This window comes from Malaclemys terrapin, chromosome 3 (genome assembly GCF_027887155.1).
Source record: "Malaclemys terrapin pileata isolate rMalTer1 chromosome 3, rMalTer1.hap1, whole genome shotgun sequence".
Lineage (NCBI taxonomy): Eukaryota > Metazoa > Chordata > Testudines > Emydidae > Malaclemys > Malaclemys terrapin.
Window position 1 is genome coordinate 121728995 of NC_071507.1, and position 25049 is coordinate 121754043.

The window sequence follows — 25049 nt, forward strand, 5'->3', positions numbered from 1 at the left end:
AAAGCCAATCAGAAGAAAGACTTACAAAAAGCAATGAAAAGCCAGGGAGAGACACACTTAAACCCCTCTGGACAAGGATGACAGGATTAAGGCAACTCCCCTAGCCTCATTTGCATCAAAGATGGGACAAGGAGACATCTCTATTAACATACGGAATGGAGAACAGGGATTCCAAGGCAAGAACCACACTGAACTATGGGACCAGAGAAGCACTGCATGATGTGGGATCTCTGCTCAAGATGTTAATGAACCCATGCCTGCACACACCCAACTTAGTAGTTATCAGACCAATTCTAGTAAAATCTTTTATTGGTATCCAAAATACTGAAGCTGCCTAATTGCATTGTGAGCTATCTCGAAGGAACACCGCCCATAGCCAGGAATGATCAGTTCCTATTGTCTAGCCTGAACAAAACAACTTTGGTATACTCTCTTGAGCCATCAGTTTGCCCATAAACAAATCTAGTGTCCTCCCTTGAACCATTGTTGTTTTCCTACAAAAATCCCTACCCATACTCAAGTAAGTGTTCTGATGCCTGGATCCAAAATCTGCATCAGTTCCATTGGGACTTCATCTTCTCCTGACTGTGCACAGGGCTCTGCCTGTCTCCAGCATTCTGGACCCTCAGCTACCACCACCACCTGGGAACCCTGACCGGCTCAAGCTTCTCAGAGTTGTGAGAACCCAACTCTCTCTCATTTTTTTTTCTACTCTAGGTATAGCTTTCTAACCCTGACTTGTGTGATCAGGTATAGTTTTCTAAACCTGACTTTTGTAATCAAATTTAAGCTAGATTTAATATTGTAACTTTTTTGTTTGTCTCTCCTTATGTGGTTACCTGGCGATAAATAACGTTTTTATGGTTAAGCTGGTTGCTTCCCTCCCTCCCTTTCTCTTGTGTTTTGGCTTCCCCATTTGCTCTGCAGCAACACTCATCTTACCTAAGCAAAAGATCCCTGTAGTGCCCAAAAATCCTGTGGAGTTTGCTCATCAAGTGGGTTACTACCAGAACAATTGTAACGTGAAAGTGGGGATAGGGACATGCTCAATCTGTGGCATAGGAGGGTGCTGCTTGACCCAGCCTGCTGAGTCTAGGGGAATATAAGGGTGGCACCTTGGAAGTGCTGCTCGACCCAGCCTGCTCAGTTGTACTGTATTCCAGTGTGGTGCCCATGGCATATGAGTGTGGCAGCTGGGAAGTGCTGATTGACCCTGTTCACTCAGACACGGTATGTGTGTGGGTTTGTGTGTGTTCATCTGATTCTGGGGCTGGAGGAACCCAGCCCTGGGGAACCTAGGTCCTGCAGGATAGCTCCATTGGGAGGGAACTTGCAGAAGGGAGAAGTAGAGCTCCATATGAAAACACAAGTGACACAAGCAGTACATTGATATAATTACAGACATTCCCCCTCCCCAGAAGAGTAACCCTAATAAATCCATGTACCCCAAAATAATGGGCAAATCTGGTAACACTCCCCAGTGTTCTTCCTCATATTTTTTTCTCCTGTTTTACTTAAATGCAATCCCAAGGGGCCTGTAAGGGAGGAAAATTATTCACACATCTGTAGCACCCACTGAGCAGTGGGAGGGGTTTGGCAGTACATGGCTACACCTGGGAAAAGCCCCTCTCTTAGGATTTGATCAAATGTTCAGAAAAGATTCCAGATGTCTCCAATGAGAGCGATGGAATTTGCCCATTAGAATACAGACCTTCTAAGATGGACACTTCAATCCATGACAGCCATGTTTGGATGGAGACATAGTATCCCTATCAATGATTTTTTCCTTAAGTCCAGACACCAATTTGTTACTGTTGTGTTGAGTGCTGTACTTCTAGTACTGATTATTCTTACTTATTCGGGGGGGGCGGGGAGAAATCTTTGAAGTATATGAATAACATTCTCTGTGTGTGCAATATAATAGATATGGAATAAAAAGAAAGGTAGTGAGGGAAAAATAGATACATGTTCTATTTGCATATTTTAATTAGCAAAACGTTTTCTACCACATTGGGCTTCATTTCATATCTCTGTATAAACAGAACTACAAATAAAACTGATAACATAAATATAAGTTTTAGCGCTGAATATTAAATTAGCTAAAAGGTTTGATGTAAAGTATGAATTTTTCATACACTATCATTCACCTTTGCTGAATATATTATCATATCGGACAAGCAATATTTTTTTTATCCCTGGGAAACAGTGTAAACTACTAACATCATTTGTTCAGAAAAATGCACTGTATTCCTTCCTTATTGCTGGTATTGTTAAAGGCTTCTCTTAATCTGTTATGCGTGGATTTTAGTGAAGGGAAAAAAAAAAAGACTTGTCTTTAAAATATAAGAATTTGATTGTGTGCTATTGTTGCCTGCCAACAATGAGCTAAAGAGGTTAATGGATCATAGATTTGGCAAACAGCCACATTTCTTCCTGCTCAGTACATTTAACAACATAATTTTGTTTAACTTTTAGCATTGAAGGAGTTGTTGGTAAATAGAAATCGGATTTTTATACAATTTTTCCCAGAAATCCTGCAGCTTTTTCAGTCATTCATGGTGAACATTTGAGTCCTATAGTTGGATGGGTGAGGAATGAAAAAATAGCAGGCTCCTGATTCTCTTGTGCCCAGCACCTTGTGTAGTCTTACACTTGTGTAAAGTGGATATAAATTGTTATAAATCTGAATGGTAGCAGGCTCTTGCTGTTTTTCATTTATCATTCTTCATACTCTGGGACTCATGTCACTATGAATGGCAAATATATATGCATTGTAGCAGACTGGTAGCATTTTTACAACCACTTTCTACTGGTGCAAATAACTATACAAGTAAAGGACCAGGAAGAATCAGGCCCTCAGTTGGTATTTTCTGCTACTTGAGTTACTTTGGGCCCAATTCTTTCCTCAGTGAAGTGATTGGCCACCAGCCTGCTCACATATGTATGAACCAGTTCATACCTGGAACTATTCTTCATGAGACCACTTTCTAACTTTTCATTTGCAAGTATCCAGTTTACCCTAGTTCCCTTCACCTTCCCTCAGAGACAATAGTTGAAGCTCCTAAATGTTGTAGTATTTAAAAAAAAAAAACAAAACAAAACAAAAAAAGCTCAGCAATTCAATCTGAAACTTGCATTCAAAAGCCCAACCCCTTCCCAATCTCAAGGGTGGGACACCTTTAGAGCAGGTCTTCTGGCGAAAACTCCAGTTAGACCAGGTATAGCTGCCTCTCTCCAGCCTGGTATATCCGCTGGGGAACACTAGTGAGACTCCACAATAGGACAGGCAGCAGCAGTCGAGCTTAAAATGCAAATCAACAAGGAAACAACTTGACGGTGGCTATTTTTTCCTCTCCTGAGAACGGGGGTGGCTGGGGTTTTTAATGTGTCAGTAAGTAAATCATGGCACCTAACTCCCGAGCCGATCATTCCGTTTGGGAAGAAGGTGAGCTGGGGGTGGGGGGACGGTGCAGGCATCAAATCAGGTATTGCAAAGCTGTCTCGGCGATGCTGCTGCTGCTTCCTTACTCTGCAGTGGAAATATCCGGCAACAGTTCAGAGAAGCAAGCAGCAGCGCCCCGGCCGCTCCTTCCCCGCCTGCTGAGCCGCGCTCCCCTCCCCGCTCGGGTCCCCTAGGGCATCCTTGCACCTTCCACATGATGCCCAGTGCGTGGCTGAGCCAGGCCGGGGCCCCGCGGTGGCGGCCCGGTGCTCAGAGGGACCCTGCTGCTCTTAGGCTGTGTATCTGCGCAGGGGACACCTGCGCTGCGCTTCCCAGCCCGGGCGGCTGCGACCTCGGGGCGGGGCGGGGGGCTTCTCCGTGCTCCCGGCAAAGAGACTCTCGCGCGCAGCTGGGCACATCCCCAGGCGGCAGCAGCTGCGGGGCGCTCCGCACTGGCAGGAGGGAGGGGGGCGCTCCGGGAGCGGGAGCGGCGCCGTGTCTCTCCCTCACAGCCACCGAGGCTGGACCTCCTCTGCTAGTCCGGCCTCCCGCAGCAGCAGGGGGAAGGCAGGGGAGTGGGGCTCTTCTGTGGGAAGCGACTCCTAGCTCGCAGCTGGGGAGCGCGAGAGAGTTTGTGTGTGAGACACTGGAGGGGGCGGGGGTGCATCTGCTGCTGCCGCTCCCGGGCACAGGGGACTGGCAGTGCAGGGACTGGGGCTGCTGCTGCTGCTGTGCCCGCGCCGCGGGAGCGCGCCCTGCTGCACCTGGCCCCAGCCTCTCTGGGATGTGCAGAAAACGCGTCCTGAACTCCGCGACTTCTCCCCGTCTCCAGCAGTGCGTGTGAGTCTCTCTCCCACACGCAGCAGATCCACTCACTCTAGGGTCTCCTGCGCGGGGCTGAGCCGCCCTGGCTGCTGAACGGCGAAACCCGACCCGCTGCCCCCGCCTCACCCCTCCTGCTTTTCAGGATGCCCGGTAAGTGGTGGTGACGATCAGGAAGTCTGCCCGTGCCATCATCTGCTGGGCTAGCGATAGCAGTGCCCGGTCTTACCGCACGCGCGGCGAGGCGGAGGGGGAGAGGAAGCGGCTGATGTGATGCTAAGGTGAAGCTTTAGAGAAGGACTTTTCAGCTGCCGGGCTGGATCTCTCTGATATCGCTCCGGGTACAGTAGGAGGGTTTTTCTGTGCATTGCTGGGGCTCCTGCTGTGAGGATTGTGCATTTCTTTGGGGACACTTTGGGGTTTCTGTGAGCGTGCTACCTGCCACACCACAGTGAGTGCAGTGTGGGGGCTACTCTGTTCGTTGCTGAGGGGCTTCCCTGCTTGTTCTGGGTACAGTGGGGGCATTGTGGGAGTTGCCCGGGTGCAGTTTTTTTGGGGGGGTTGGTTCTGTGCATTGCTCTGGTACAGGTGTAGGGGGACTGAGTTGCTGAAGACTCTGTGCCTTGCTCTGGTACAGTTGTGGGGATGGTCTTATGCATCAGGGTACAGTTGGGGGTGGGGTTGGTTCCGTGCATTGCTGAAGGGTTGGTTCTGTGCCTTGCTGGGGTAAGGCTGGAGCTGGGCACGGGGTTCTGTATTGCTGAGGGCACGGTGGAGTTGTTGCTAGAAATTAGCCCATATCTGGCTGTCAGAGGCTCGTCGTTTATACGTTACTGTTAAAGTGGCCCCTATTTAGTGATGATGCGATTCAGGGGTGTAGAAGGGGAGTGAGAGGGTCTGTTCTCCCGCCAGCCGCTGTAACCTGCGGTGGGAGAAGCTCCGCTAATGGGGTAGGTGGCATCGCGCCTCCTGTCGCCTGAATCCCAGCTTGGGTCTTCCCCACTCCCACCACGGGCAATTCAGCTCTTACTCAAGGAAGCCGCCTATGGAGTTGATCAACTACTATCCCTTCTTCCTGCCAGCCCATCTCTTTTCATCATGTGCTTCATAGAGGGTTCTGGCTGCAAAAATATTGTTCCCGTAGGGGAGGTTTAATATTTGCAAAATGGTTGATATAAAATTAGTGCATGGCTGCATTGAACTAGAGATTTGTGCCTGGTGACTCCTCTCAGATGGCTGGTACCTCCGGCTGTCAGATGTCAGACTCTCTAGAGCAAGGGGGCTGTTTGTTCTTTCCCACAAATCAGGCAAAGCAGTGGGAAACAGATAAAGCTGGTGATTGCTGGAGAGTTTTAAATGAATTTTTGCTACACGATTTCAACATTTTTCCTGGTTTTAGAGGCACACTATGACGAGCATATCTTGTCTCCGTTTATTTGAAATGCTGGGTCTGATCCTGCTCCCATTGAAGTCAATGGCAAAACTCCCATTGACTTCAGTGAAAGAAGGGTAGGGGTCATATTGAATTCTGGTCAAAGGAAAAGGATAAGAGAGAGCAGGCTGAAAGAGGTACAGTAGCAGAGATTAGTGAAAGAAGTTCATTCTAAGAAGATAAGAATAGCTGTTACCAAAGAGATTTTTAGCTGCATTGTGTCAGAATTATCTTGTAGATTTCCATTTGGACTGAGCGAAGAAAAATCTAAATGATTGTCTTCTCTTCAAATGTTTGCTAACAAAAGAAAGACCGAGTCACTTTATACACAGACTTCCTCAAAATATCCAGGGGGTCAGAATGGTGTGGGTTTTTTTTTCTAGTGCTCTACTTTCCCCTGCCCTTCCCCTACTATAAAGTTGTTAACCAGAGAGGGGGGCCTGATCCAAAGCCCACTGAGCTCAGTGCAAAGGCTCCCATTGACTTCAATAGCCTATGGATCAGACCCTAAGAGTAAGCAGTGGGAACAGGAGATTAACAAGAGAAATGTAATATCCATAAGGAAAGGTGTTGCATAATATTCAATTCATGAACAGTTCCCCCTTCCCCTTGGGAAAACATAGTACATGTTGTATATTTTTTATTTCTTCTTCCATTTTAAGAACTCCTGCACAACATACACACAAAGAAAAATGAACAGGAGTATGCATCCGAAGAAGTGGGCTGTAGTTCACGAAAGCTTATGCTCTAATAAATTTGTTAGTCTCTAAGGTGCCACAAGTACTCCTGTTCTTTTTGCGGATACAGACTAACACGGCTGCTACTCTGAAACAAAGAAAAATGCATCTTAATAATTAAAATGAACATCATATAGATTACAAAGCATATTTTATGCAAAAAATAGTAGATGGAAGTTTTAGTTCATAGAATGTTGTCTGCATCATGGAGTATCAGGGTTAGAAGCAGTTCAATATAGTAATGGGACCCCAAATCTTTAATAAACCTTTAAGGAAAAAACCTCTCATTTGCATATTCTGACCACTTTTTAATCCTCTCCACCTACTCTAAAAGGATAGAATGTTATTTGTACTTTATAGATATATTTGTCAATTCTCATCCAAAAGAATAATTTGCGCAAGCTCTGTAAATAGTGACCTTACTAACTTTTCTACAAAACGTTAAAAAAACTCCAAAACACTTAATATCCTTATACAAATATCTAAGTACTACTATCAGGGTCATGCCAGTAATCCAATATGCTTACAGATATTTAATTGTTAGAAATAGGATGCTTCATAGCAAAGAATAATAATAATAAAAAAGTCACGTCAATATGTGCTGTACATACAATTCAAGGTACTGGACCTAGCTGTCAGTTTTTTTCTATGCTTCCAGCAGAATTGCTGTTAAATTGAATGTGTCCATAATATTTATTTATGGACAGATGTTCCTATTAGAGCTGAGAGTGGGGGGAAAACAAGGCTTTAAAGAAGATAAATGCTTTTCTTTTTATCACTTTTTCTCCTTTCTCTTGCAACCTTCATATTATGGGGAGGAGGGTCAGACTTAAATGTCACACTGCAGTTTCTACCCCTAACTTTACTGAAACATCCTGAATTTAAATTGTTTTAAATCAGGTACTATAAATTTGGGGCTCAGTTAGACAGAATTTTGTTGAGGTTTTTCTTGTCTTATCTAATAGTTACTGATAGGCATCATAATAAGCTATTTTTACTATTTTACTTTTCATTTAGATAATGAATATTTTTCCATATTAAAAACTTTGGCCTGATTTTTTCCCCCAAAGCTGCCAAGCAACTGCAGTTTCTGTTGATTTCATCTGGAGTTGTGGATATTCCGCAACTCTGAAAACAAGGACATTTATTTGCACAAATCTTAGCATAAGCCCTGTAAGCCATCAGCTATGCTGTGTTGTACACCTTTTTAGATTTTGTCCCAATGACTTCTCACATATACATTAAGAAATAGAAGTGGGCTGTAGTCCACGAAAGCTTATGCTCTAATAAATTTGTTAGTCTCTAAGGTGCCACAAGTACTCCTGTTCTTCTTTTTGTGAAACATTTGTGTATTCTGAAATTAGAAAGTGTATACTCATTGTTGGCATTTTAGTTTATCTATAAATGAAGTGTGTGTGATTTGGGGAGCAGGGATGGGGGGATAGGGGTTCCTAGATCAGAGATTGTAGGGAGTGGGAAAGGAAATTAACAAATGAAGAATCTACATTTGAACCTCCTTTAATCATTTTTAACCTTCTTGTCAGTATGATCTGCTGAGGAAAAAGAGTTGCTTGATCCAGATATTATTCTTGTCTAAATTTTTCATTTAGGCTTCTGAAAATGTACTATAAAGTATGTTAATTTGAAACGTATTTATAAAGTCTTGTAATCTTCCAGTGTGTTTATCATACGAATGATACTGACAGATTACTGGGCTCATAATTAGACTGTTCTTACCAGGATTCCAGCAAACAGACCCTTGACTTTTTTCTGACTTCTTGTCGTGTTTATATTTTAAAATCAATTGTATGGTGTCATATCTTAATCTGTAGAGCAAATTCTTAGAAATAGAAGAATATAGTTCTTAACTCATAACCCATCAATTTAAGAACAAAAACATCCATAGTAGCTCAAATCCATCAAAATATTGTATTCAGGTTATGCATTCTACATATGGAATATGACATGTAAAACAGATGGTATATAAAATTATGCATAGCATGGCTGGAGAATTACATTATCTAAATTCAGTGCAACAGAACAAGGAAGGACTGTCATATGTAACTTAACGTTTTAGTGGCTTGTGTGTACTGGCTTAGTGTTTATTCCTGGTTTAATTCATGAATTTTGTTTTCCTTTGTTTTAATCATGACTCTCTAGAGACAACAATCTGGGTAGCCGCATTAGTTTGTATCCACAAAAACAACAAGGAGTCTGGTGTCACCTTAAAGACTAACAAATTTATTTGGGCATAAGCTTTCATGAGTCCACTTCTTCAGATGCATCCGAAGAAGTGGTTTTTTTACTCATGAAAGCTTATGCCCAAATAAATCTGTTAGTCTTTAAGGTGACACCGGATTCCCTGTTGTTTTTTTAGAGAGAACAATCTCTCTTAGAAATGCATGAGTTTACCACATAATAGAGTCTAGTGTCTAAATAACATGAAAACATACATCAAGGGAAATACTGTTATATCAACTTTGGTCCAAAATGTAAATTATGTAAAGACAAGCTTTCACAAAATTCAAGATTAATAGAAACACTCTTGCGTATTTAAAAAAACAACAACAGTTTTTTAACCAAATAAACTGCCCCTGCAATATTGCAACCCAGATAATGTTTACTTGGAATTTTGTTACTCATCCATACTGTTTACCTAACAAAGTAGCTGGCAATGGATGACTAATGAAGTCATTTTGGTCTGTGTAAATACTGTGCTAGTACCAAATCCTAGCTTTCTTTCTCAGGCATTGGGAGTTTTGCCTCAGTAAAGACTGCAGGATTTGGCCCTGAATCAAGGGTTTGTAACTATGCAAAATAGTGCTTATTTTAAAATCAAATAAAATGGTTATAGCAGAAAGACTCACATTCAGGAAAACACTAAGCCCATACATATTTTTAAGCATGTACTTAAGTTCCATTGAAGTCACTGGGACTTAGGCATGTTCTTAAGAGCTTTGCTGGATAGGGACATTTTCTTGAAGCAGGGCCACAAATATCAACAGTGGTTGGGCTATACTATGTAATGACTGCTTGATACATTTTATTAACTTTTGGGGGGGGGGTAGAGGGGGGAAGCACCTTAAACAAAAATCTACCTTTTTTTTTTAGTTATGAATCTTTTTTTTAAATGTTCAAATGCATTTTAATTACATAAAACTATATAATGATTCTGTAGAGCTGAGACATCTTATGCTAAAACCTAAGTGAATTTTCAAAGATGAAGTATGAAAGAACAGACTTTATAATTAAAGTAACACAAGATGAACTTTAGTAATACTAACAGACACCAATTTAACATAATACAAAACAATCTTGTTTAAAGCTTATAAGATCCAGCTATTATTGAATAGGTAAATTAAGGAAAGGTGCCACACTTAAACTATTTAATAACCCAGAGACCCTTTAAGATATTTGGGGTGACACACTATGCTTCACATTGCAAAAACGGATAATGTTAGCTCACTGGTACCTGTGGTCATGATGCATCTTGTTGCTAGCAATGGGATGCTTCTTGAGAAGATCTGACTTTCTATTCAGAGGGATTAAGATAACATGTCTGTCATGGTGTGGTATATAACAGTAGTGTCCAATCCATTTTTTTTCTGCATGATATCAAGTTTATCTATTCAAGTTGCTGTACTAATACAGTATCTTGTATTATTATGTCTTGAATAATCTTGATTGTGTGCATTTGTTAGAGTCTCCAAAGGACTATCATAAATAAAACTGTTAGCCTGCATTATAGTAGAGACTTTTGGAGACTACCAATGGATAATTGAATATTACACTTAGGCAAACTTATTTAAAAAACAGGAGTACTTGTGGCACCTTAGAGACTAACAAATTTACTAGAGCATAAGCTTTCGTGGACTACAGCCCACTTCTTCGGATGCATACAGAGTGGAGAAGTGGGCTGTAGTCCACGAAAGCTTATGCTCTAATAAATTTGTTAGTCTCTAAGGTGCCACAAGTACTCCTGTTCTTTTTGCGGACACAGACTAACACGGCTGTTACTCTGAAACCTGTCATTATTTTAAAAAGAAAACTAAATACCAAAATGATTGGTTAGAAGTCTTTATGGTCTTTGACTCAATGTATAAACAAAGGGTATATACTCTTGCTTTTAAAAGTCATAAAGGCAATGCCAATATTGGTTTAATCCTGCATAGAATTAACTGTGACATGAGTTGAAGAATAGGAGTTTGTCCTCCAAAGCAGGTGCTTAAACTTGCTCAGTAGATATATAAGCTTTCTGCACAAGCTGGATTTAGTGTACATCCACAATGCCTCCCACTAACTAGCTTCGCTACTATGATGATACCTTAAAAAGTGACATCTCTGACAACTACAGTGGGCTTGTCTTAATGGCAATAGCCTTGTACAGCATCCTGGGTCTTGTGCAAATGGGCAACTTTTGTTTTTTGGTCTTACGGCTATTATGTTATACATAATACATAAAAACAAATAGCACAGAATTTGTTTAAATAAACAAACCCAAACCATTTGCCAGTATTTTTCAACTTGAGACAGATGCTGTTTTAATAGAAGTTTACTTAGTGGAATAACATGAGACAACAGAACAGGCCACTTTAGTCTACTACTCTCTTACTCCTGCTTCTCAGAACTAAATTTACAACAGATTTGGGATTGACTAACACAGGAAAAACAAGCAGAAATGTATGAGGATGCACTTTCTCTTCAGACAGAGATAAAGTTTGTTCTCTTAAGTCTTGATAGGACTATTCACATGTGTAGAATTATGCATTTGCTTAAGACTTTTCAGGATCAGGGCCTTCCTAGATACAATTTTGCAGAACTTTCACTGTTTCATTGGATAGATAACACTTTCTGACCATGCATCAGTGACTATACTTTTTGTTTTGTGAATTCACAAAACACCAGACCAATACATTTTTTTATTTTGTTTGTATTTATTTAACAATAAGATCCAGTCTGTGTCTATACCTTGCTGCTGTTGCTTCCTACATTACAACTAAGATCTATCTTTCCTCTCTATCCACACATCTAAAACTTTCATCCCGTTTCTCAACTACTGCAACCTCCTCCTCTCTGGCTCTGACAAATCCCATCTTGTTCCACTGAATCCATCCAAAAAGTTGCTGCAAGGATCCTTTTTAATAGCTCACCACTTGAGCCGTGTCACTCCTCTCTTTGTGTCCCTCCATCGTCTCCTTTTTGCCACTGCATCAAACAAACTCCTTGTCTTCATTTTCAAGGCATTTTCAGAGTCTATCCCCATCCTACCCTATCATCTCTAAAACATTTAATTGACACGTCGACAACAATGCCAAACTTTATTGCCTACAGTATGTGGTAAACTTTCAAACAAGCATCTTCATCCTTTGTCCCATGCTGCCCATTATGGAGTACCTCATAAACATGTGCAAAGCCACCTTCTTCATTCTACTTTAAATTCTCCTCTGCCATGATGCCTACAATATCCTGACAATGGTTTGACAGTTGCTTTTCTGAGACCCCCCTGCTTATTACCCTGGCAAGTATGACCTTACTGTTTCCTTGTGCTCCTGGGTCTGTTTGTTCTGTCCACCGCGTGCCTCTGATTTTATACACAGATTATAAGATTGTTCAGGAAGGAATCATTTATGTGTTTATACAGCACAATGGGGCTCTGGTCCACGATTAAACCCTCTAGACACTAATTTAATAATAACATTTAATAAATGTGCTGGGCATTTCACAGTGCAGTCTAGAATAGAGAGAAAGGCAAGATGCACTGGGAGAGACAGAAAATGGTTACCTTAAATATCTATATATAAATTTCTGAACTAATTATTTTTCAGTTATGTTGAGTGTAGACCACACAGAAGTGATGGTGAAATCCTCGTCCCCTTGAAGTCAATGGGAATTTAGCCACTAGCATTGATGGGGCCAGGATTTCACACTCCTTTAGGAATTATGTAGAGGAGGAGAAGATTGGTGACCTAGCAAACTCAGCTTTGGAGGTAGATCTTTGCTTAGGGATCAACACTGCAGAAGGTTTGGAGAAAGGAGTGTGGGAGAAGGAAACAAAGGAGGTGTTGATGCTAGCAACACTGGCAGACCAAGAGGGTGAGTGGAACATGATGTATGTAGGCCAGAGGTAAATTGTACTGGGCCTCAAAGGTGAGACCAAGAATTTTAAAAATGATAGTGACGGGAAGCCAATAGAGCTAATAGAGCTATTCAAAGAGCATTTGATATTGTTTGACTATCAAGGAAGATAACTTTGGCTGTGACACTCTGGATTAGCAGGAAAAGGGTTTGGGGAAGGATTTTGATTAAGGGTTTTGGGAAGACCTGAAGTTAAATAGTTGAGATGGCAAATAATAAGGGCATGGACAAGAGTTTTTGCTTCCAGGACAAAAGAAGGCTTCATGGGGGGTGAGGAGGGGCTTGTTTTTTTGTTTTGTTTTTTAATCTTGTAGAAAAGAAGTGAAAAGGTTTAGCGATGGCCTGGATATGAGGCAAGAATGAGAGGAAGGAGTCAAACATGATTCTGAGATTGTAAACCTGAGAGATGCAGAAGATTAAATGAAGCTGATACTTTCTTACTAACAAATGAACTCCCTAATACTGATGTTAATCCATGGGACACAATGAAACCTGTATCAAAAGGCAAATGAATATTAATTGTCTTGTCTTGCTTTAAAAAAAAACACTTTAAGAACAGCTAAGATTATAGTTAGGAGCTTTGCTACTACAGCATAAACTATATAAAAATGAGAATAATCAGGATGAAATAAATTTAACTGAGATCAACAAAACAATACAAAAGTTATCTAAAATGTTTCTACTGTTAAGTAAACAATAAATCTGATGCATTGCTGGAATGAATGCTTAAAAGAATAAAGTTAGAAGGGACAATTAGTGGATTAAAAATCCAGATTGACAGTAATTAACACAGATTATATTTTTAAAGTATTTTTTGTATCAAAATCTAAAATGGTTTCTACTTTGACCCTTTCTGGTTTCCCTGTCACTAGTAGGGATCTGTTTATTGTCAGACAGGAAAAACAATGAAGATAAAGGAAGATATGACAGCACAATAAATAATTTACTATAACTTTTTCCTGAAGGTAAAACAAAACAGCAGGGCCCAGTGGTTTTTCTGAAGAATGTTTTAAACCTATAACCAGAAATTAGTTCCTGTACTGACAAACTGTAGATTGACAAAAGGGAAAAAAAATCCTTCACCTCAGAGTTTGAGGCAAACATTGTATTATATCCTAAAGAAGAGAAGCCTGAAGGTTGTTTTGTCAGCAACAAACCGATGTCACTATCATATCATTAAAAATCCTGCCAGTAAGACTTGGATCAGCAACCCCATATCTTATACCTAAGCACCAGGGGCCTGATCCAAAGATTAGTGAACTCAGTGAAAAGACTCTCACTGAATTCAGTAGGGTTGAGTCAGATCCCGGGCCCTGGGGTAATGTCCATAGAGCATTAGGAGTGAGACGTTTGATGAAACCATCAGATAAACTGCATCTAATATAGCCTCTTGATGCTGAAAAGGTAGTTGACTGGATCGAGTGGATCCTTTCTTTGGCAAGATGTCCTAAATGGAATTTACTTGGAATTTATTTTAGCTGAATCATTGCCATTCATTCTCATCTACGTGCTGCTATAAAATTATTAAGCATGGTAGAAGATGGGGTGGTAAGCATTTTCTACCACTTAATTTCGTATTAGTGCCTGTAGCAAAAGGATTGATATCAAGTGCAAAATCAGATTTGTAATTGACACTCTACATTTCCATCTATCCAAACAACAAACATGCTTTAATTTATACTCTAGGCAGAAGAGTCTGTTCCAGAATTATGATTCAAAATCGAATTTCAAAGCAAATATTAAAATACCTGCTGTTGTGAATTTTGCAAATTATTCTGAAAAATAAAAAAAAAAAGTCTGAGTGTGGCTTTCAAATATTCCAAAGAGGTTACACCTAAGCAGAAGAGACTTTGAGTAAATCCTGCCTCATTGAAGTCGGTGGCAAAACTCCCATTGACTGCAGTGGGGCCAGATAACTGTTGTAATAAACTGTATCTAGCAGGTGACATCACTGGCCCACATTTAAAAACTATTAATTGGTTTGCTTCTTCTCCAAGGGAGGAATTCACTCCACTGGCATGAAGTGCAACTGTCCAGGCTCCATGTGGGTGGAGTGCAGAGCTTGGGCAGATGAAATCTACTCTACCTCCAACCCTGGATCAGAATGTGGGGCTGCTGTTTAAACCCAACCTCCTTTTCTAAACTGGAAGAAAAAATCCAATAGGGGAAAAAAGGAATATTTTGTTTTTTCATTACAAACATTTAGTTTATTTGAAAAACTGCAGTTTTGAATGAAATTTTCCATATATTTTAGGTTTCTTTTTGAAATAAAACTAGTCTTTTGAAAAACTTTTGACCAGGTATAATGGCATGCATTAAAGCTGAACAGGAATTTTTGACTAAACATTTCTTTGTTGGAAAGTGCTGGTTGTCAAAACCAAAACTGTTCCCTTGTTGAAAATTTTTGCCATATCCTGTTTGAGGTTTTTTGTTTGTTTGTTTGTTTGGTTGGTTGGTTGGTTGGTTGGTTGGTTGGTTGTTTTTTTAAGAAAATGTTTTTGTTTAAAAAAAATAAATTTAAAATTAATGTATAGTAAAAGATATGAATGTTTCATTTTAAAGTTATGAAAACAACATGTTACAGTTGACCTAATCTAAATTATTTTTTTTAGATTATCAATCCATGAACATTTGAGAGAAACTTTTTGTTTCAATTCATGATTGGAAAATTGTCATGGGATGGGGAAAATGTTTCCCACCAAGCTCTACTAAGCACCTAGTGACAGAGCATATGAGCTCTTCCCAATTCCTTACTGAGGTATAATTTTATCCTAAGTCTTCCTCCATAACAGAAAGGAAGAAGTGGATGCTTGGGGCCCCACACAACAGCTGGGGAAAGAGGAATAACTAAACGATCCCTCTAGGTTGCTTTTTGGCTGCATATGAGTTGATTAATCCTTTCACTTGGCTCTGTTTCTGACCAACTTTCAAAGCCAGAGGGTGAGTGGACTTCTTATTGCTGAACTGGATTTAATCTATGGGAAGGCAAGACCTGATGCTAAATGGTAATTGGAAGGTAGCTTGAATGGAGCCAGGGTAACTTACTCTTCCAACAGTACAAGATGTAATATTTTTTCTTTGTTTGTCTCTGTCCTTAGGGTGCACCAATAAGAGCTGTCCATGAACTAGACATCTTGCCTTCTGGATTCTGTTACCCAGAACCCACAAGGCATGGTATATGCCCCACAATCAGTGCATTGGATCAATATGGAAAGTTAAGAATCAAGTTACAATAATATCCAAATATGCCGTAAAACTGTAGCTGTCCAGTCATTGCTGGTGACTCTAGCCATTGGGGATAAAATCCACGAGAAAGAGGACCTGCAGGAATTGTTTTCTTATTTCAACAGATAATCATAGCTTAATGTGTGCCCTAATTCTAAGGTCTGATCTGCACTGAAGTTCTGTACTGGTACAAATATACTGATTAGGGATGTGATTTTTTTTTTTAACCAATATACCAATAAAACCCATTACAGTGGATGCAGTTCTACTAGTGTAAAGCTGCCATATCCTGGGATCCACATTAGTTGTGGGGTAGTACTGCTATAACTATGCTGCTGCCATTAAAGCAGCCCAACTCTCGTGAGTAGACCAGCCCTAATTGTCTGAAACCAAACAGCGTTCTGAAAATGTGAGCCATTCATAGAGGATTGCTGATGAAGATATACAAAAACAGTAGTCATTTCTTGCCCATTTTTCAATACCTACAGTTATGTTGTTCAGTGAATGCAACAAAGGTCAGTCTGCACTAACTGTTAAAATCCTAGGACTGTTTATTTACAAGTTCATTTTCAAGGGTTTATAAATAATTGAAATCTGTATTAAAATAAAGGGCACGAGTTCCAACATTTGTGCTCAGATAGAATGCAAACATGTACATACATAATCTTATATGGTGAAATGTATTTTGACACACATGGTACTGAACATGTCAGGGTTTTGTCTTAGTTCATACTCCTGCAAACTTTCCAGGTACATAAATCTACACTGAGGCCTGGTCTACACTAGGCGTTTATGTCGAAGTTAGTGCCGTTACATCGAATTAACCCTGCACCCGTCTACACCGCGAAGGTATTTAGTTCGACATAGAGGTCTCTTTAATTCGACTTCTGTACTCCTCCCCGACGAGGGGAGTAGCGCTAAATTCGACATGGCCATGTCGAATTAGGCTAGGTGTGGATGGAAATCGACGCTAATAGCTCCGGGAGCTATCCCACAGTGCACCACTCTGTTGATGCTCTGGACAGCAGTACGAGCTCGGATGCTCTGAACTGCCACACAGGAAAAGCCCCGGGAAAATTTGAATTTGAATTCCTTTTCCTGTCTGGCCAGTTTGAATCTCATTTCCTGTCTGGACATCGTGGCGAGCTCAGCAGCACTGGCAACGATGCAGAGCTCTCCAGCAGTGATGGCCGTGCAATCTCAGAATAGAAAGAGGGCCCCAGCATGGACTGATCGGGAAGTCTTGGATCTCATCGCTGTGTGGGGCGATGAGTCCGTGCTTTCCGAGCTGCGATCCAAAAGACGGAATGCAAAGATCTACGAGAAGATCTCTAAAGACATGGCAGAGAGAGGATACAGCCGGGATGTAACGCAGTGCCGCGTGAAAATCAAGGAGCTGAGACAAGGCTACCAGAAGACCAAAGAGGCAAACGGACGCTCCGGATCCCATCCCCAGACATCCCGTTTCTACGAGGCACTGCATTCCATCCTCGGTGCGGCCGCCACCACTACCCCACCAGTGACCGTGGACTCTGAGGATGGGATAGTGTCCACGGCTGGATCCTCGGACATGTTAGCGGACGGGGAAGATGAGGAAGGAGATGAGGAGGACGAGGCAGTCGACAGCGCTCACAACGCTGATTTCCCCGACAGCCAGGATCTCTTCATCACCCTTACAGAGATCCCCTACCAACCCTCCCCAGCCGTTACCCCGGACACAGAATCTGGGGAAGGATCAGCCAGTAAGTGTTGTAAAAATCTAAACATTTATTTGTAACAGAACAGGAATATTAACAATTTAAAAAATGGGTTTCTCATGATTAGTTTGATTAGCTTAACGGTTCAGTCATGGGCAGTGCAACTATTGAAAAAAAATCTAGCAATGTCCGGTTTTGCATGATTGTCCTGCCCAAGCCGCTCTACTGGTTAGTCACTGCTACAGCAGCTACAGTAAAATGCGGTCTATATGTCCGGGGATGGAGCAGAAATCCTCCTGTGACATCTCGAGGAAGCTCTCCTGGAGGTAATTGGAAATCCGCTGCATTAGGTTCTTGGGGAGAGCGGCCTTATTGGGTCCTCCGTAGTAGGACACGTTGCCACGCCATGAGACAAGCAAGTACTCTGGAATCATTGCTCTGCACAGCATGGCGGCATACGGCCCTGGTCTTTGGAGGCTTTCCCGGAGCATTCGCTCTTTCTCGCTGTCAGAGATCCTCATGAGGGTGATGTCGCTCATGATGACCTGCTTTGAATGAGGTAGGGGAATGTTAGTGTTGGGACTACTTTGCCGTTCCTTTACAGAACTGTAACCGCTGGTTTGCAGCCACGCGGTGGAGGCGGGAGAGGGGCAGCCGAAAGGGATCGTTCCCGGGGACAGCCGCGAGGGTGTGGGACAGGAGCAGACTTCCTGCTTGCCGAATTGCTGGCAGCAGGGACCGACATTGATTTCAATGTGAAATGAGGCCATTGCTAATATTAAAGTTTTAAGCTGCCACAAGTCTACGGCTTACCATGTCTGCCTGCAACAGAAATTCCGTTCTCCTGAGAGTCTTCTCAAATGTGCTGTAGAAGACCCCAGGCACTGAATGCGAAGGCCGAGAATTCGACCTTGTGCTGAGTGCGCATGTGATAGGTGCTGTGCATGGTCTTGTTCACAGAGAAAGACTATGTTCTTTGTTCACAACTACATTTATCTTTCTGAGGAATTCACTCCCTTTTTCCCATTCCCACAGCCCCATCTGCGACTGTCTCACAACCTAGCCTGTCATCACACTCCCAGAGGCTAGCGCGGATTAGGCATAAGAAGAAGAGGACACGGGAGGACATGTTCTCGGAGCTTATAGCCTGCTCCAGAGCCCAGGCAGCACAGCAGACCCAGTGGCGGGAGAACTTGACCCGAATGCACCAAGCCAACATGGATCGGGAGGAGAGGTGGCGTCAGGAAGACCAGCAGGCGACTCAAACCCTGCTTGGACTAATGAGGGAGCAAACGGACACGCTCCGGCGCCTTGTGGATGTTCTGCAGGAACGGAGGCAGGAGGACAGAGCCCCGCTGCAGTCCATCTCTAACCGCCCTCCCCCGCCACCAAGTCCCATACTCCCCTCACCCAAAGTGCACAGAAGGAGAGGCGGCAGAGTCCCTGCTAACTCTCACTCCACCCCTGCAGAGAGCTCGAGCAGCAGAAGGCTCTCATTCCCCAAAATTTGACAAGTTCTTTCCTTCCCGCCTGACACAAGCCCCCGTCCAAGTTTCACTTTCCCAGTTCCATGTTTGGTTGATAATAAAAAATACGTTTCTGTTAACTACTGTTTCCATCATGTTCTTTTGGAGGAGGGGGGGATAGGGGGTTGGTAATTCGACAGGACAGTCACCTTTGGCAGGGTATATAGTCGGGGGCAGGCACAGCAGCAGGGCACATACATAGTGCAGTGATGCAGTGACTAGTTACCCTGGTTAGTCTGGGAGGTTGTTTTCATGTTATGTGGTGGGGGGTGGGTTGCTCTGTGACTTTGTGGCAGGGGAGGGCAGTTACAGATCTTAAGCGGCGGTCCTTAGGCAGGATCACAGAGCCACACAGCAGGGGATCTGTAACCGTCCTCCCCCTGCCACAAAGTCACATAGACCCCCCCATACACACAGTCCCTATCAGGAGGGGTGACAGGCTCCGTTGAAACAACCATCCCACCGCAGCGGAGCCTGTCAATCCTTGAGTTTAGAAGCTGCATTCGCGCCACTACAGTACACCCGCTCCGCACCACAGTCTGCGTCCCAGTTTTAAAAAATTCCCGCGAATACAGTATTAAAGAAAACGGTGTGCTTTAACAAAGTAGAACTATTTTTATTTTGAAACGTGTGTTGGAAGTGGGGTGAAGGGGGTATGTAACTGGATAGGATAGTCAACATTAACTGGGTAAAGAAACGGGGGCAGGTTTAGCTTCTCAATACACAAACTTTAAAGTCACAGGTTACCCTGCTCACTCAGGAACTTTGCTTTCAAAGCCTTCCGGATGCACAGCGCTTCCCGCTGGTCTCTTCTAATCGCCCGGCTGTCTGGCTGTGAGTAATCAGCAGCCAGGCTATTTTCCTCAACCTCCCACCCCGCCATAAAGGTCTCCCCCTTGCTCTCACAGAGATTGTGGAGCACACAGCAAGCTGCAATAACAATGGGGATATTGGTTTCGCTGAGATCACAGCGAGTCAGTAAGCTTCTCCATCTCCCCTTGAGACGTCCAAAAGCACACTCCACCACCATTCTGCACTTGCTCAGCCGGTAGTTGAAGAGTTCTTTTTCAGTGTCCAGGGCGCCAGTATAGGGCTTCATGAGCCAGGGCATTAGCGTGTAGGCTGGGTCCCCGAGGATGACTATAGGCATCTCCACATCCCCAAGAGTTATTTTGTGGTCCGGGAAGTAAATACCTTGCTGCAGCTGTCTAAACAGACCAGAGTTCCTGAAAACACGAGCGTCATGAACCTTGCCCGGCCATCCCACGTAGATGTTGGTAAAACGTCCCCTGTGGTCCACCAGTGCTTGCAGCACCATGGAAAAGTATCCCTTTCTGTTAATGTACTGGCTGGCCTGGTGTTCCGGTGCCAGGATAGGGATGTGAGTTCCATCTATGGCCCCACCGCAGTTTGGGAATCCCATCGCTGCGAAGCCATCTATGATGGCCTCCACGTTTCCCAGGGTCACTACCTTTGGCAGCAGTACATCAACGATTGCCTTGGCTACTTGCATCACAACAACCCCCACGGTAGATTTGCCCACCCCAAACTGGTTCGCGACTGACCGGTAGCTGTCTGGCGTTGCAAGCTTCCACAGGGCTATGGCCACTCGCTTCTGGACAGTCAGGGCTGCTCGCATCCGGGTGTCATTGCACTTCAGGGCAGGGGACAGCAACTCACAAAGTTCCAGGAAAGTTCCCTTCCGCATGCGAAAGTTTCGCAGCCACTGGGATTCATCCCAGACCTGCAGCACTATGCGGTCCCACCACTCAGTGCTTGTTTCCCGTGCCCAGAATCTCCTTTCCACGGCATCAACATGACCCATTGCCACCGTGATGTTCTCGGCGCTGGGTCCCCTGCTTTCTGAGAGGTCTGTGCTACTCTCAGACTTCAGGCCATCACCGCGTTGACGTAGCCTCCTCGCCTGACTTTTCTGCATCTGCCTCAGGGAAAGGTGTATGATAAGTTGCGAGGCGTTGAGAGCGGCCACAACTGCAGTGATGGTTGCAGCAGGCTCCATGCTCGCAGTGCTGTGGCGTCCGCGCTGTCACTGACTAGAAAAGTGCGCGAACTGATTTCCCGCCGGCGCTTTCAGGGAGGGAGGGCGGGAGTGATGGACGGATGACGACAGTTACCCAAAAGCACCCTGGACACATTTTTTTTACCCAGAAGGCATTTGCGGCTCCACCCAGAATTCCAATGGGCAGCGGGGACTGCGGGAACTGTGGGATAGCTGACCACAGTGCACCACTTCCAATGTCGACGCTTTCCCCGTTAGTGTGGACTCACAAAGTCGAATTACTGTCCTTAGTGTGGACACACACGTTCGACTTTGCAATATCGATTCCAAAAATTCGATTTAAGTAAAATCGAACTACTCTCGTAGTGTAGACAAGGCCTGAGATTATTAGAAATTCCGCTTTTATAAGGTTGGCAGAATGGACTCATAATAGGAATATACATAACACTGGGCTGATTGTTTATATTACACAAAGATCTTTCAGCTCATCATCATGGGGAAGAAGAAATGTGTTCAATTATGATGTTATTATATATGAGGTGTCAATTTTGGGTATTGTTTAAAGTTAGCATCAATGAACTTGTAGCTTCTATTTCTCTTTGGAGCTTATCTACAAATTCTAATGGTGAGCTATTACCAGGGTCTTTAATCATCCCATTCAGACTGACAGAAACACTCTACAAGTGAAAATGAATGGCTACCTAGGATTTGGTTAATAAGAACATATACAAACGCGTGTTATGTATGAAATGTATATAAACTATAGGAATGGTTCTGCTTCCCACTCTAATCCTTGTACACTGCTCTAGTGACTTATAAGGTCTGTAAAAAAGATGGCAAAATGATTGGGGAGAATTCCCCTGGCACAGGCCTTATGCTGGGTTGTCTTAAGAAGCCCTGCACTGTCCATCTTCACAAACTGGCATAGGGATTGGGTTCTGGGAGGGCCAGGAGTGGGGCCATAGAGAATGTTGGGGTGGATGCCCTTACTTGGAGCAATCCCTTTAAGTTAGACTGGTTTCAGCCCCTTTAGCAGGAACCTTTGCCCTACCTTTCTTTGCACTCTACTTTCTGACCATGCCACTGTTTATACACACATGGAAAGAACTAGGATGGGCCCAAGGTGCAAAATTTAGATCTGACTCTGAACTTCCCCAAATTTGGACAGGATGTGAAGTCTGGCTGTGGTGGAGGGAAGCATTTGTTGGAAAATTCCAGACTTTATTCAGTACAGGGGTGTCTGGAGTTCCCTCTAGATAGTGCAGGCTGAGATGAAGGCTGACATAAAAGAAGTTCAATCAGACCCATTCTTGTAAAACTGAGCATTGCCTGTTATAACTCATCATGTTTGCAAAATAATGTGCAGTGTGCTAGACCAGACCATAGTCATGTATAATAGATGTTACAAGACATTTGAGAATAATCTGAGAATGGTATTGAGTGATCAATATATTATATACCTCCATGTATAGATTTCTAATTTGTTCTATTAATTTTATATTACATGCACTTTCCCCACAGTGTATATTTGAGTTTATTTTGAAAAGTATAAACATAAGGAAAAATTATGCTGCAAAGCTGAACTACTGTATTATTATAAATAACTATATATAAAAATAAATAACTCTGAACCTATCCTTATAGTTCCTTTCATGTGAGGGAAGCATATTAACTAACAAGTTACACAATTGGGGTATGGGGCAGGGGAGAATCTTATTCCTACTCTGGAATCATGCATGCCTCTGCCCCATCATACTTTCCCCCTGTTCCTGACTGTTTTGTGGATTTTATTAGATTTACTAGTATCTTTTGATGCCATGAGTCCACTACAGGGCATGATATCCAGAAGTACAAGGAAATTGCTCAGCCACTGTAAACTTGTGGCCAACCTCAAATCTGGTGACTTCTGCACAATTCACACAAACTGGGATAGTAAGTGTTCTTCCGATGGTTTACAAACCTTCCGTCACAGACTCCAGTCTCAGATGGTCTCAACTTCTTATCTGGTCAAGATTTAGCCATATGCAAACTAAATCTTTAATAGGTCTCCAAAGTTATGTCATAGTGCTGCAAAACTCTCTGCAGCTTGTCTTGATTTTAAAACATTGTCCATTGTGGTGAACTATGCACATCAATTAAATCATAGAAATGTAGGGCTAGAAGGGACTTCAAAGTCATCAAGTCCAACCTCTGCCCTGAGGAAGGACCAAGTAAACCAAGGCCATCCCAACAAGCATTTGTCCAACTTATTCTTAAAAACCTCCAATGATGGAGATTCAACAACCATCTTTGGAAGCCTATTCCAGACCTTAGCTATCCTTATAGTTAGAAAGTTTTTCCCAATAACTAACCTAAATCTCCCTTCCTACAGATTAAACCCATTACTACTTGTCCTACCTTCAATAGTTGTGGAGAACAATTGATCACAGTTCTCTTTACAACAGCCCTTAACATATTTGAGGACTATTATCAGGTCCCTCCTCACTCTTCTATTCTCAAGACTAAACATGCCCCTTTTTTAACCTTTCCTCATTAAATCACGTTTTCTAAACCTTATCACTTTTGTTGCTCTTCTCTGGACTCTCTCCAATTTGTCCACATCTTTCCTAAAGTGTGGCACCCAGACTTGGACACACTACTCCAGCTGAAAGTCTCACCAGTGTCAAGTAGATCAGCACAGTTACATTCTGTGTCTTACATACAACACTTCAATAAAGATTTCAGACTAACTCTCTAACTTGTCGAGGTCATTTTGAATTATAATCTTGTTCTTCCAAAGTGTTTGCAAACCCTTCCAGCTTGATGTCATCTACAAAGTTTTATAAGCATACTGTCCCCTCTTTATCCAAGTCACTAATGAAAATGTTGAATAATACTGGATGCAGGACTGGATGGGGAGGAGGGATAGCTCAGTGGTTTGAACATTGGCCTGCTAAACCCAGGGTTGTGAATTCAATCCTTGATGGGGCCATTTAGGGATCTGGGGCAAAAATCAGTACTTGGTCCTGCTAGTGAAGGCAGGGGGCTGTACTCAATGACCTTTCAGGGTCCCTTCCAGCTCTATGAGATAGGTATATTTACATATGCCCTCCAGTTTGACAGCAAACCATTGACAACTCTGCTCTGAGCATGGGTTTTTCAACCAGTTAAGGCATTCATGTTATGTTAATGTTCTGGCCACTGTTTCATCTTCCTCTCTCTACTGCTTTCCGTGTGCAGTAGGCCTGACAGTGACCTCAGTTAACTAACCTTGTGGCTTCTCCTGTACCATCTATTAGCCAAATTCTAAAATAATCTGGGAACAACTTTGCAAAGTTGCTTCAGCCTGCGTGTTTCAAATGTGTAGAAGGAGTCTTGGGCATCAGTGGCACCTGGGTGTCCCTGTAGCAATTTCTCCTGAAGACTGAAATGCTTTAGTGTATCTCAAGTCAGCGGTATCTGGATTAAATTTAATGGAGGTCAGACCTGATGATCTGATGGTTCCTTCTGGCCTTCAACTTTACGAAATTATGGAGTGTTGAAAAATGGTAGCATTAACCCTTTCCATCTACTTATCTCTGTGCTTCAGCATATCAATGTCCACTTCAATATGTTTCATGAGATGCCATCTTACTCTACTAGTATTTTAGTCTGTGGGTCCCTGGGGTCAGGTAAAATGTTACAGTAAAGCTCAATTTACTTCCTGATATTCTGGACAATCACCTGCATTTTAAATGGTGCATCCTCATAAAGCCAAATTTTAGAAACATGATACCTAATTTTGCACCCACAATTTTGGGTTCAGTCACAATTGTGTTTATAACTTGAGTCTGCACTTAACTGTGAAATCTAGGGGCCAGATTTTTTCAAATGATGGGAAAATGGCATAGCTCCATTGACTTAAATGCAGGTACGCTGATTTCTACCAACTACAGATCTGGCCAGTGGATAACAAACTATCTGATATTTGGGCTCAGTCTGCTAGTTAGAAGTGCTAACTGTGACTTCTTGGACACCTTAAGTGTGCCTTTAAC

The 25049-nt window shown here is 42.7% G+C and overlaps 1 protein-coding gene across 4 annotated transcripts in view; it reads left to right on the forward strand.

Annotated features, from left to right (window-relative positions):
* Positions 1–4220: 4220 nt before the first annotated feature.
* The window catches only part of HS3ST5 (heparan sulfate-glucosamine 3-sulfotransferase 5), a 261651-nt gene continuing 240822 nt past the window's right edge, over positions 4221–25049 (forward strand). For 2 of the 4 annotated variants that reach the window (XM_054023061.1, XM_054023063.1), the window contains exon 1: positions 4221–4417. The gene's annotated coding sequence lies outside the window, so the exon portion shown is untranslated. Of the gene's footprint in view, positions 4418–4482; positions 4546–25049 lie in introns of those variants that run through there. The other 2 variants (XM_054023062.1, XM_054023064.1) reach the window with 2 other exon arrangements.